Consider the following 14,404-nt stretch of genomic DNA (forward strand, 5'->3'; position numbering starts at 1 on the left):
AACTACAAACCCCTGCTCAAGGAAATTAGAGAGGACACAAACAAACGGAAAACTATTCCACATTCATGAATAGGAAGAATCAACATTGTGAAAATGGGTATATTGCCCAAAGTAATTTGTAGATTCAATGCTATTCCCATTAAACTACCATTGACATACTTCGAAAAATTTGAAGAAACTACTTTAAAATTCATATGGAACCAAATAAGAGCCTGTACAGCCAAGACAGTCATGCTACCTGACTTCAAAGTATACTACAAGGCTACAGTAACCAAAACAGCATGGTACTGGCACAAAAACAGACACATGGACTGATGGAACGGAATAGAGAACTCAGAAATACGACCATACATCTACAACAATCTAATTTTTGTCAAACTTGACAAAAACAAACAATGGGGAAAGGATTCCCTATTTAATAAATGGTGTTAAGAGAACTGGCTAACCATATGCAGAAAATTGAAACTGGTCCCCTTTCTTACACCTTATATGAAAATTAATTCAAGATGGATTAAAGACTTAAATATAAAATCCCAAACTATAAAAACCCTAGAAGAAAACCTCAGCAATACCATTCAGGACATAGGCATGGGCAAAGATTTCATGATGAAATCACCAAAAGCAACTGCAACAAAAGCCAAAATTGACAAATGGGATCTAATTAAACTAAAGAGCTTCTGCACAGCAAAAGAAACTATCATCAGAGTGAACAGACAACCTAGAAAGTGGGAAAAAAAATTTTGAGAAAAGTCTAATATCCAGAATCTACAAGGAACTTAAACAAATTTGCAAGAAAAAAACAACCCCATTAAAAAGTAGGCAAAGGACACAGACACTTTCAAAAGAAGACATTCTTGCAGCCAAACAAGCATGAAAAATAGCTCAACATCATTGATCATTAGAGAAATGCAAATCAAAACCACAGTGAGATACCATCTTATGCCAGTCATAATGGTGATTATTAAAAAGTAAGAAACAATAGATGCTAGCGAGGTCGCAGAGAAATAGGAGCACTTTCCCACTGTTGGTGGGAGTGTAAATTAGTTCAACCATTATAGAAGATGGTGTAGCAATTCCTCAAAGATCTAGAACCAGGAATACCATTTCACCCAGCAATTCCATTACTGAGTATATACCCAAAGGACTATAAATCATTCCATTACAGAGATACATGCATGTATATGTTCATTGCAACACTATTCACAATAGCAGACATGGAATCAACCCAAATGCCCATGAACGATAGACTAGATAAAGAAAATGTTGTATGTATACACCACAGAATACTATGCAGCTGTAGAAAGGAATGAGATCATGTCCTTTTCAGGGACATGGATGGAGCTGGAAGCCATTATCCTCAGCAACCTAATTCAGGAACAGAAAATCAAACACTGCATCTTCTCACTTAAAAGTCAGAGCTGAGCAATGAAAACACATGGACACAGGGAGGGGAACAACAAACACTTGGGCCTGTCCCAGGGTGGGATTGAGGGAGGGAGAGCATTAGAAAAAATAGCTGATGCATGCTGTCCTTAATACCTAAGTGATGGGTTGATGGGTGCAGCAAACCACCATGGCACACGTTTACCTAAGTAACAAACCTACACATCCTGCACATGTACCCCACATCTTAGAATAAAAATTTTAAAAATGTATAGTCATTTCAATTGATGCTGAAAAAGCATTTAAGGTTCAACATTCCTTCTTAAATAAAAGCCCTCATAAATCTGGGGATAGAAGAAATATGCCTCAACATCATAAAGGCCATATGTGACAGACTCACAGCTAGTATCATACTGAATAGGGAAAAACTAAAAGCCCTATGGAACATAACAAAGATGCCCACTTTCACCATTTTTATTCAACATAGCACTGGAAATCCTAGCTAGAACAATTCAGGTAAGAGAAAGAAATCAAGGGCATCCAGATTGGAAAGGAAGGAGTCAAAGTATCCTTGTTTGCAGATTATATGATCTTATATTTGGAAAAACCTAAAGGCTCACAAAAAACTATTAGAACTAATGAAAGTGTTCAGTAAAGGTGCAAGATATAAAGTCAATATAGAATAATCAGTAGCACTTGTATATGCCAACAGTGAGCAATCTGTAAAAGAAATCAAGAAAGGTATCCCATTTACAATAGCCACAAATAAAATAAAATACCTAATAATTAAGCAAAGAAGTGAAAGATCTCTATAATGAAAACTATAAAACACTAATGAAGAAAATTGAAGAGGACATAGAAAAATGGAAAAATATTTCATGTTCATGGTTTAGAACACTCAGTATTGCTAAAATGTCCATACTATCCAAAGCAATTTACAGATTCAATGCAATTCCTATCAAAATACCAATGACATTCTTCACAGAAGTAGAAAAAAAAAATCTAAAATTTATATGGAACCACAAGGACCCAGGATAGCCAAAGCTATCCTAAGCAAAAAGATCAAAACTGAAGGAATCACATTACTTGACCTCAAAGTATACTGCAGAGCTATAGTAAGCAAAACAGCATGGTACTGGCATAAAAACACACACATAGACCAATGGAGCAGAATAGAGAATCCAGAAACAAATCCATACACCTACAGTTAACTCTTTGCAACAAAGACTCCAAGAATATGCACTGGGGAAAGAATATGCACTGGAGACAGTCTCCTTAATAAATTGTGCTGGGAAAACTGGATATCCACATGCAGAAGAAACAAACTAGACCCCTACCTCTTGCTATATACAAAAATCAAATCAAAATCGATTAAAGTCTGAAATCTAACATATTAAACTATGAAAATACTACAAGAATACATTGGGGAAACTCTCCAGGACATTGGTGTGGGCAAAAACTTGAGTAATATTCCACAAGTACAGGCAACGAAAGCAAACATGGACAAACGGATCACGTTAAGTTACAGAGTTTCTGCACAGCAAAGGAAAAAATTAACAAATTGAAGAGACAACCCACAGAACGGGAGAACATAATTGCAAACTACTCATATGACACAGAATTAATAACCAGAATATATAAAGAGTTAACTCTATAGCTAAAAATCTAATAATCTAATTAAAAATGGTGAAGAGCTATGAATAGACATTTCTCAAAAGAACACATACAAATCGCAAACGGACATATGTAAGGGTGCTTAACATCATTGATCATCAGAGAAATGCAAATCAAAACTACAATGAGATGTCATCTCACCCCAGTTAAAATGGCTTTTATCCAAAAAGCAGGCAATAACAAGTGCTGACAGGGATGTGGAGAAAAAGGAATCCTCTTAAACTGTTGGTGGGAATGTAAATTAGTACAACCATATGGAGAACAGTTTGGAGGTTCCTCAATAAATTTAAAACAGTGCTACACCGTACAATCCAGCCACCCCACTGCTGGGTATATACCCCACAGAAAGGCAATAAACATATTGAACAGATATCTGCACTCCCATGTTTGTTGCATCACTGTTCACAATAGCCAAGATTTGGAAGCAACCTAAGTGTTCATCAACAGATGAATGGATAAAGAAAATGTGGTATTTATACACGATTGAGCACTATTCAGCCTAAGAAAGAATGTGATCCAGTCATTTGCAACAACATGGATGGAACTAGTGGTCATTATGTTAGGTGAAATAAACCAGGCACAGAAAGACAAACATCACACGCTATCACTTATTTGTGGTATCTAAAATTCAAAACAAACTCACGGAGATAGAAAGTAGAATGATGGTTACCACAGACTGGGAAGAGTATTGGAGAGGTTGGGGGAAGGTGGGGTTTGTTAATGAGTATGAAAAAATGGAAAAAGTGAATAAGATCTAGTAATTGGTAGCACAAGAGGTTGACTATAGTCAATAGTAATTTAACTGTACATTTAAAATAACTAAAAGAGCATAACTGGATTGTTTGTAATACAAAGAATGAATGTTTGAGGGGATGGATACCCCATTTTCCATGATGTGATTATTATGCATTGCATGCCTGTGTCAAAACATCTCATGTATCCTATAAATGTATACACCTACTATGTACCCACAAAAATTAGAAATTAAAAAATTTTAAAAAGAAAAACAATTTAATAAAAGAAGATAAATTAACCATAAATGCATGAGTTTATTTCTATGTTTTCTATCCTGTTCTATTGGTCTATGTGTCTGTTTTTATGCCAGTAAGAACCCCATGCTGTTTTGATTACTATGGATTTATTATGTATTGATATTTTAGAGTCAGGTAGTGTGATGCTTCTAGCTTTGTTCTATTCGCTCAAGATTTCTATGGATGTTTGGTGTCACAAATTTGTGATTAGTTTTTCTTTTACTGTGAGAATTGTCCTTCAAATTTTGATAGGGACTGTGCTGAATCTGACATTTTAGATTTTGTTTTGAGACAGAGTCTGGAATTTTGATAGTGACTGTGTTGAATCTGACACACACACACACACACACACATATATATGTATGTATATACACACATATATTATTATTATTATTATTATTTTCTGAGACAAAGTCTCATGCTGTCGCCCAGGCTGGAATGCAGTGGCGTGATCTCTGCTCACTGCAACTTCCACCTCACAGGTTCAAGTGATTCTCCTGCATCAGCCTCCCAAGTAGGTGGAACTACAGGTGTGTGCCACCACACCTGGCTAATTTTTTGTATTTTTAGTAGAGACGGGGTTTCACCATGTTAGCCAGGATGGTCTCGATCTTCTGACCTCGTGATCGGCCCACCTCGGGCTCCCAAAGTGCTAGGATTACAGGTGTGAGCTTCTGCGCCTGGCCTGACATTTTAATATTTTTAATTCTTCCAATCCATGAACATGAAATATCTTTCAATTTATTTGTGCCTTCTTCTATTTGTTTCATCATTGTTTTATAGTTTTCAGGGTATAGATATTTCACCTACTTGGTTAAATTTATTCCTAAGTAATTTTGTTTTACAGCTATTGTAAATGAGATTGTTCTCTTGATTTCTCATTTTGGATAGTTTACTGTTAGCATATAGAGGAACTACTGATTTTTGTATGGTATTCCCGTCACTTTCAATCTATGTGTGTCCTTAAAATTGAAGTATCTGGTAGACAGCATATAGTTGAGCCTTCCTTTTTATCCATTATGCCCCTATTTCTTTTGATTTGAGAATACAGTCTATTCACAAAGTAATCATAGACATGTAACTTACTACTGCCATTTTGTTGATTGTTTTCTGATTGTTTTGTAGGTTCTTTTTTCCTTTCTTCCTCTCTTGCTACCTTCCTTTGTGGTTTGATGATTTTTTTGTTGTTGTAGTAGTATTCTTTGATTCCTTTCTCTGTTTTTTATATCTGCTACAGGCTTCTGATTTTTGGTTAACATGAGGCTTACATAAAACATCTGTTAGGTTGGTGCAAAAGTGATTGCTGTTTTTGCCATTACATTTTGCCATTAAGGCTTTTGTTTGCCATGAAATGGCAAAAAAAGCAATTGCTTTTGCACCAACCTAATACTTAAAAAAGACTGTTTTAAGCTGATAACAACTTAATCTTGATGGCATTAAAAAACTCTACACTTTTACTCATCCCTCCATTTTGTGTGTGTGTGTGTGTTGTTTGTTTGTTTGAGACAGGGTCTCTCTCTGTCACCCAGGCTGGAGCACTGGTGTGATCTCAGCTCACTGCAACCTCTGCCTCCCAAGTTCAGGTGATTCTCATGCCTCAACCTCCTGAGTAGCTGAGACTACAGGGGTGTGCCACCACACCCAGCTAATTTTTGTATTTATAGTAGAGACAGGGTTTCGTCATACTGGCCAGGCTGCTCTTGACCTCCTGTTCTCAAGTGATCCACCTGCCTTGGCCTCCCATAGTGCTGTGTTTACAGGCATGAGCCACTGTGCCTAGCCCATTTTGTGTCTTTCATGCCACAAGTTACTTCTTTTTATGTGTATCTTTTAACAAATTATTGTGATTATAGTTGTTTTTAATAGTTTTGATGTTAACCTCCATACTAGAGACATAATTGATTTACACACCACCATTACATTATTAGAGTATTCTGAATTTGACTGTGTACTTATTTTTACCAGTAAGTTTTATATATTTTCATGTTTCTAGTTAGCACCATTTTCTTTCTGCTTGAAGAACTCCCTTTAGCATTTCCTGTAAGGCGGGTCTAATGGTGATGGACTCCTTCAGCTTTTGTTTACCTGGGAAATTCTATATTTCTCCCTCATTTCTGAAGAACAACTTTTCTAGATAAAGTATTATTGGTTTACGTGTGGAGAGGGGGAGTTAACACTTTGAATATATTATCCCACTCTCACCTGGCCTGCAAGATTTCTACTGAGAAATCCACTGATAGTCACTGATGTGAAACCACAAAAGACCCCAAATAACCAAAGCACTCTTGAGAAAAAGAACAAAGCTCAAGGCATTATACTTCCCAATTTCAAACTGCAGTACAATGCTATGTTAGTAAAGACAGTATGGTACTTGCATAAAAACACACGTGGAACAATAAAACAGAATAGAGAACCCAGAAATAAATCTAGGCATATATATTAAACTAATTTTTGTTGTGGAAACCGAGAATACATGATAAGGAAAGGATTTTATCTTTAATAAATGGGGTTGAGAAAACTGGATATCCAAATTCCAAAGAATGATATTGGACCCTTATCTTATACCATACATAAAAATCAAATAAAAATGGATTAAAGACTTAATCATTAAGGCATGAAACAATACAACACCTTGAAGAAAACAAAGATAATAAACTCCTTGACATTGGCCTTTTCAGTAATTTTTGTATGTGCTATGAAAAACATAGGCAACAAAAGAAAACAATTTTAAAATGGGACTACACCAAACTAAAAAGCTTCTGTACAGTAATGGAAACAGTCAACAAAGTGAAAAAGCAGCCTACAGAATGAGATAAAATGCTGTAAACCATATGTCTGATAAGAAGTTAATATTCAAAATAGACAAGAAAATTACACAACTCAATAGCAAGAAAACAAGTAACCCTCTTTTTAAAAAGGGGCAATGGACCTGAATAGACATTTTCCCAAAGAAGACATACAAATGGCCAACAGTTATAGGAAAAACTGCCCAGTGGCACTAATCAGGGAAATGCAAATCAAAACCACAATGTGATATTCCCTCACATATGTTAGGATGGCTATAATCAAAAAGGCAAGAGATAGCAAGTGTTGTTGAGGATGTGGAGAAAAGCGGACCCATGTACACTGTTACTGGCAGTGTAAATTGGTAAAGCCATTATGGAAAATAATATAAAAGATCTTTAAACAATTAAATATAGAATTACCAAATATGGTCCAGATTATATGACTCTCCCAGTTATATATTCAAAGTTAATGAAATCAGTACCTTGAAGGGATATCTGCACTCACATGTTCATTACAGCATTATTCACAATATCCAAGATATGGAATAGACTGAAGTATCCATTGAGTGGATAAATAAATTGTGGAATGCATATACAATGAGATGTTATTCAGACTTAGAGAAGAAGGATATCCTTCCATTTGTGAAAATATGGATAAATCTAAAGGGTATTATGTAAAGTGAAACAAGCCCAACACAGAAAGAAAAATACTGCATCTTATATGTGTAATCCAAATAAGTTGAATGCATGGAAGCAGAGTAGAACAGTGATTACCTGCGGCTGGGAGGTGGGAGGAATATGGAGATGTTGGTCAAATGGTATGAAGTCACAGCTATATGGGATGAATAAGCCTAGAGCTATAATATATTGCATGAATACTGTTATGTACACTGAAAATTTGCTGACACTAGAAACACCCAAAAAGGTAACTACATGAGAAGATAGATGTGGCTGTTCACTTCACTATAGTAATCATTTCACTATGTATATCAAAACATCTAGTGCACATTAAATATATACAATTTTTATTTGAAAAATGAAAATAGGAAAAACAATAGAACAAGAATAACTAAAATGATCCTGAAGAATAATGTTGAAGAACTCATGCTACCTAATTTAAAGACTCAGCGTAAAACTACAGTAATCAAAATAGTGTAGTATTGGTTAAAAAAAAAAGGACCAGAAGAGAGTTCAGAAATAGACTCATACATATATGATCAACTGACTTTCAACAAAGATGCAAAAACAATTCAATGGAGAGAGATAATCTTTTTAACAAATAGCGTTTGGATAATTGGAGTCTAGAAGCAAAAACAATAAAACAAAAAATACAAAATGAACAAACAAAAAAAACCTTATTCTGGCTGGGGGAGGTGGCTCATGCCTGCAATCCCGGCACTTTGGGAGGATGAGGTGGGCAGATCACGAGGTCAGGAGATCGAGACCATCCTGGCTAACACGGTGAAATCCAGTCTCTACTAAACAAAATGCAAAAAATTAGCCGGGCATTGTGGCGGGCACCTGTAGTCCCAGCTACTCCAAAGGTTGAGGCAGGAGAACAGTGTGAACTCGGGAGGCAGAGCTTGCAGTGAGCCCAGATGCCGCCACTGCACTCCAGCCTGGGCCACAGAGGGAGACTCCATCTAAAAAACATGCCCAAGGTAATTTATAGATTCAATGCCATCCCCATTAAGCTACCAGTCACTTTCTTCACAGAATTGAAAAAAACTACTTTAAAGTTCATATGGAACCAAAAAAGAGCCTGCATTGCCAAGACAATCCTAAGTCAAAAGAACAAAGCTGGAGGCATCAGGCCACCTGACGTCAAACTATACTACAAGGCTGCAGTAACCAAAACAGCATGGTACTGGTACCAAAACAGAGATATAGACCAATGGAACAGGACAGAGCTCTCAGAAGTAATACCACACATCTACAGCCATCTGATCTTTGACAAACCTGACAAAAACAAGAAATGGGGAAAGGATTCCTTATTTAATAAATGGTGCTGGGAAAACTGGCTAGCCATAAGTAGATAGCTGAAACTGGATCCCTTCCTTACTCCTTGTACAAAAATTAATTCAAGATGGATTAGAGACTTAAATATTAGACCTAAAACCATAAAAACCCTAGAAGAAAACCTAGGTAATACCATTAGGACATAGGCATGGGCAAGGTCTTCATGTCTAAAACACCAAAAGCAATGGCAACAAAAGCCAAAATTGACAAACATTCTAACAACTAAAGGTTTCTGCACAGCAAAAGAAACTACCATCAGAGGAACAGGCAACCTACAGAAATGGGAGAAAAATTTTTGCAATCTACTCATCCTAATAAAGGGCTAGCTATCCAGAACCTGCAAAGAACTCAAACCAAATTTACAGAAAAACAAACAACCCCCATCAAAAAGTGGGACAAAGGATATGAACACACTTTCAAAAAGAAGACATTTATGCAGCCAACAGACACAAAATGCTCATCATCGCTGGCCATCAGAGAATGCAATCAAAACCACAACAATGAGATACCATTCACACCAATTAGAATGGCAATCATTAAAAAGTCAGGAAACAACAGGTGCTGGAGAAGATGTGGAGAAATAGGAACACTTTACGCTGTTGGTGGGACTGTAAACTAGTTCAAAATATCAGGAAGACAGTGTGTTGATTCTCAAGGATCTGAACTAGAAATACCATTTGACCCAGTCATCCCATTACTGGGTATATATCCAAAGGATTATAAATCATGCTGCTATAAAGACACATGCATATGTATGCTTATTGCACTATTCACAATAGTAAAGACTTGAATCCTCAACCCAAATGTCCATCAATGACAGACTGGATTAAGAAAATGTGGCACATATACACCATGGAATACTATGCAGCCATAAAAAAGGATGAGTTTGTGTCCTTTGTAGGGACATGGATGCAGCTGGAAGCCATCGTTCTCGGCAAACTATCACAAGAACACAAAACCAAACACTGCATGTTCTCACTCATAGGTGGGAATTGAACAATGAGATCACTTGGACACAGGAAGGGGAACATCACACACCAGGGCCTATTGTGGAGTGGGGGAGGGGGAAGGGGGAAGAGATAACATTAGTAGATATACCTAATGTAAATGATGAGTTAATGGGTGCAGCACACCAACATGGCACATGTATACATATGTAACAAACATGCACGTTGTGCACATGTACCCTAGAACATAAAGTATAATAATAAAAAAAAATAAAATAAAGGAGAAATGAAGGTTTTCTTAGAAAAAAAACCTTATTCCACATGCAATAGTTAACCCAGTGTATGTCATAGAGTTAATTATAACACCTAAAACTGGAAAACTTCTAGGGAAAAAAATAAATAGGAGAAGATATTTTTACCTTCTGTGAAGCAAAGATTTCTTGGATTAAAAAAGTCCATTAGAGAAAAACTGGGTACATTGTACTTCAAAACTAAAAACATCTTCTGCTCTTCAAAATACATGGTTAGGAGAAAGAAAAGATGAGGTACACATGGGGAGAAGATGTTTGCAAAACATCACATATGGGGAGAAAAATTTTGAAAAACACATCTCTAATGAAGTACTCATTTCCAGAATGTATAAAGTACCCTCAAATCTCATAAAGAAATGAAAATAACTCAGTTAAAAAATTGGCTAAAGATTTGAACAAGACACCACAAAGGAAGATATGGATGACTAATAGGTATATAAAAAGGTGCTCAGCATCATAAATTATTACGGAAATGCAAATCAATGCAATATTTTACTACTATGTACCTATGCCGGTAGCTGAAATGAAAAGAAATACTTTTTAAAACGAAAATAACACTGCCCATCTGGCAAATTTTAGTTTATAATTGCCATTCAGCCTTACATTAGTAGAAGCAAGTATATGAACCCAGTGATCGGTGGATATGGGAAGTCCAGTGTATCTCTTTCACTCTTAACAATGAGTCTTCTTTTTGTGCTTTTCTCCTGCTTTTAAGGAACCTCAGTCTCTTTTTTTTTTTTAAATTATACTTTAAGTTCTAGGTTACATGTGCACAACGTGCAGGTTTGTTACATATGTATACATGTGCCATATTGGTGTGCTGCACCCATTAATTCATCATTTACATTAGGTATATCTCCTAATGCTATCCATCCCCCCTACCCCCTCTCCACAATAGGACCCGGTGTGTGATGCTCCCCTTCCTGTGTCCAACTGATCTCATTGTTCAATTCCCACCTACGAGTGAGAACATGTGGTATTTGGTTTTCTGTTCTTGTGACAGTTTGCTGAGAATGATGGTTTCCAGCTGCATCCATGTCCCTACAAAGACATGAACTCATCCTTTTTTATGGCTGCATAGAATTCCATGGTGTATATGTGCCACATTTTCTTAATCCAGTCTCTCATTGATGGACATTTGGGTTGGTTCCAAGTCTTTGTATTGTGAATAGTGCCACAATGAACATACGTGTGCATGTGTCTTTATAGCAGCATGACTTATAATCCTTTGGGTATATCCCAAGTAATGGGATGGCTGGGTCATATGGTATTTCTAGTTCTAGATCCTTGAGGAATCGCCATACTGTTTTCCACAATGGTTGAAGTAGTTTACAGTTCCACCAATAGTGTAGAAGTGTTCCTATTTCTCCACATCCTCTCCAGCACCTGTTGTTTCCTGACTTTTTAATGATTGCCATTCTAATTGGTGTGAGATGGTATCTCATTGTGGTTTTGATTTGCATTTCTCTGATGGCAAGTGGTGGTGAGCATTTTTTCATCTGTCTGTTGGCTGTACGAATGTATTCTTTTGAGAAGTGTCTGTTCATATACTTTGCCCACTTTTTGATGGGGTTGTTTGTTTTATTCTTGTAAATTTGATTGAGTTATTTATAGGTTCTGGATATTAGCCCTTTGTCAGATGAGTAGATTGCAAAAATTTTTTCCCATTCTGTAGGTTGCCTGTTCACTCTGATGGTAGTTTCTTTTGCTGTGCAGAAGCTCTTTAGTTTAATTAGATCCCATTTGTCAATTTTGGCTTTTGTTGCCATTGCTTTTGGTGTTTTAGACATGAAGTCCTTACTCATGCCTATGTCCTGAATGGTATTGCCTACGTTTTCTTCTAGGGTTTTTATGGTTTTAGGTCTAATATTTAGGTCTATAATCCATCTTGAATTAATTTTTGTATAAGGCGTAAGGAAAGGATCCAGTTTCAGCTTTCTACTTATGGCTAGCCAATTTTTCCAGCACCATTTATTACATAGGGAATCCTTTCCCCATTTCTTGTTTTTCTGAGGTTTGTCAAAGATCAGATGGCTGTAGATGTGTGGTGTTATTTCTGAGGACTCTGTTCGGTTCCTTTGGTCTATATCTCTGTTTTGATACCAGTACCATGCTGTTTTGGTTACTGCAGCCTTGTAGTATAGTTTGAAGTCAGGTAGCCTGATGCCTCCAGCTTTGTTCTTTTGGCTTAGGATGGTCTTGGCAATGCGGGCTCTTTTTTGGTTCCATATGAACTTTAAAGCAGTTTTTTCCAATTCTGTGAAGAAAGTGACTGGTAGCTTAATGGGGATGGCATTGAATCTATAAATTACCTTGGGCAGTATGGCCATTTTCACCATATTAATTCTTCCTATCCAGGAACATGGTATGTTCTTCCATTTGTTTGCGTCCTCTTTTATTTCACTGAGCAGTGGTTTGTAGTTCTCCTTGAAGAGGTCCTTGGCATCCCTTGTAAGTTGGATTCCTAGGTATTTTATTCTCTTTGAAGCTATTGTGAATGGGAGTTCATTCATGATTTGGCTCTCTGTTTGTCTGTTACTGGTGTATAAGAATGCTTGTGATTTTTGCACATTAATTTTGTATCCTGAGACTTTGCTGAAGTTGCTTATCAGCTTAAGGAGATTTTGGGCTGAGACAATGGGGTTTTCTAAATAAACAATCATGTCATCTGCAATCAGGGACAATTTGACTTCTTCTTTTCCTAACTGAATACCCTTGATTTCTTACTCTTTCCTGATTGCCCTGGTCAGAACTTCCAACACTATGTTGAATAGGAGTGGTGAGAGACGGCATCCCTGTCTTGTGCCAGTTTTCAAAAGGAATGCCTCCAGTTTTTGCCCATTCAGTATGATATTGACTGTGGGTTTGTCATAAATAGCTCTTATCATTTTGAGATATGTTCCATCCATACCGAATTTATTGAGAGTTTTTAGCATGAAGGACTGTTGAATTTTGCCAAAGGCCTTTTCTGCATCTATTGAGATAATCATGTGGTTTTTGTCTTTGGTTCTGTTTATATGCTGGATTATGTTTATTGATTTGCGTATGTTGAACCAGCCTTGCATCTCTGGGATGAAGTCCACTTGATCATGGTGGATAAGCTTTTTGATGTGCTGCTGGATTCGGTTTGCCAGTATTTTAATGAGGATTTTGGCATCGATGTTCATCAGGGATATTGGTCTAAAATTCTGTTTCTTTCTTGTGTCTCTGTCAGGCTTTGGTATCAGGATGATGTTGGCCTCATAAAATAAGTTAGGGAGGATTCCCTCTTTCTCTATTGATTGGAATAGTTTCAGAAGGAATGGTACCAACTCCTCCTTCTACCTCTGGTAGAATTCAGCTGTGAATCCATCTGGTCCTGGACTTTTTTTGGTTGGTAGGCTATTAATTATTGCCTCAATTTCAGAGCCTGCTATTGGTCTATTCAGGGATTCAACTTCCTCCTGGTTTAGTCTTGGGAGAGTGTAAGTATCCAGGAAATTATCCGTTTCTTGTAGGTTTTCTAGTTTATTTGTGTAGAGGTGTTTATAGTATTCTCTGATGATAGTTTGTATTTCTGTGGGGTTAGTGGTGATATCCCCTTTATCATTTTTTATTGCATCTATTTGATTCTTCTCTCTTTTCTTCTTTATTAGTCTTGCTAGTAGTCTATCAATTTTGTTAATCTTTTCAAAAAACCAGCTCCTGGATTCATTGATTTTTTGGAGAGTTTTTTGTGTCTCTGTCTCCTTCAGTTCTGCTCGGATCTTAGTTATTTCTTGCCTTCTGCTAGCTTTTGAATGTGTTTGCTCTTGCTTCCATAGTTCTTATAATTGTGATGTTAGGGAGTCAATTTTAGATCTTTCCTGCTTTCTCTTGTGGGCATTTAGTGCTCTAAATTTCCCTCTACACACTGCTTTAAATGTGTCCCAGAGATTCTGGTATGTTGTATCTTGGTTCTCATTGGTTTCAAAGAACATCTTTATTTCTGCCTTCATTTCGTTATGTACCCAGTAGTCATTCAGGAGCAGGTTGTTCAGTTTCCATGTAGTTGAGTGGTTTTGATTGAGTTTCTTAGTCCTGAGTTCTATTTTAATTGCACTGTGGTCTGAGAGACAGTTTGTTATAATTTCTGTTCTTTTACATTTGCTGAGGAGTGCTTTACTTTCAATGTTGTGGCCAATTTTGGAATAAGTGTGATGTGGTGCTGAGAAGAATGTATATTCTATTGATTTAGGGTGGAGAGTTCTGTAGATGTCTATTAGGTCCGCTTG

This window comes from Papio anubis, chromosome X, assembly GCF_008728515.1.
Source record: "Papio anubis isolate 15944 chromosome X, Panubis1.0, whole genome shotgun sequence".
NCBI lineage: Eukaryota > Metazoa > Chordata > Mammalia > Primates > Cercopithecidae > Papio > Papio anubis.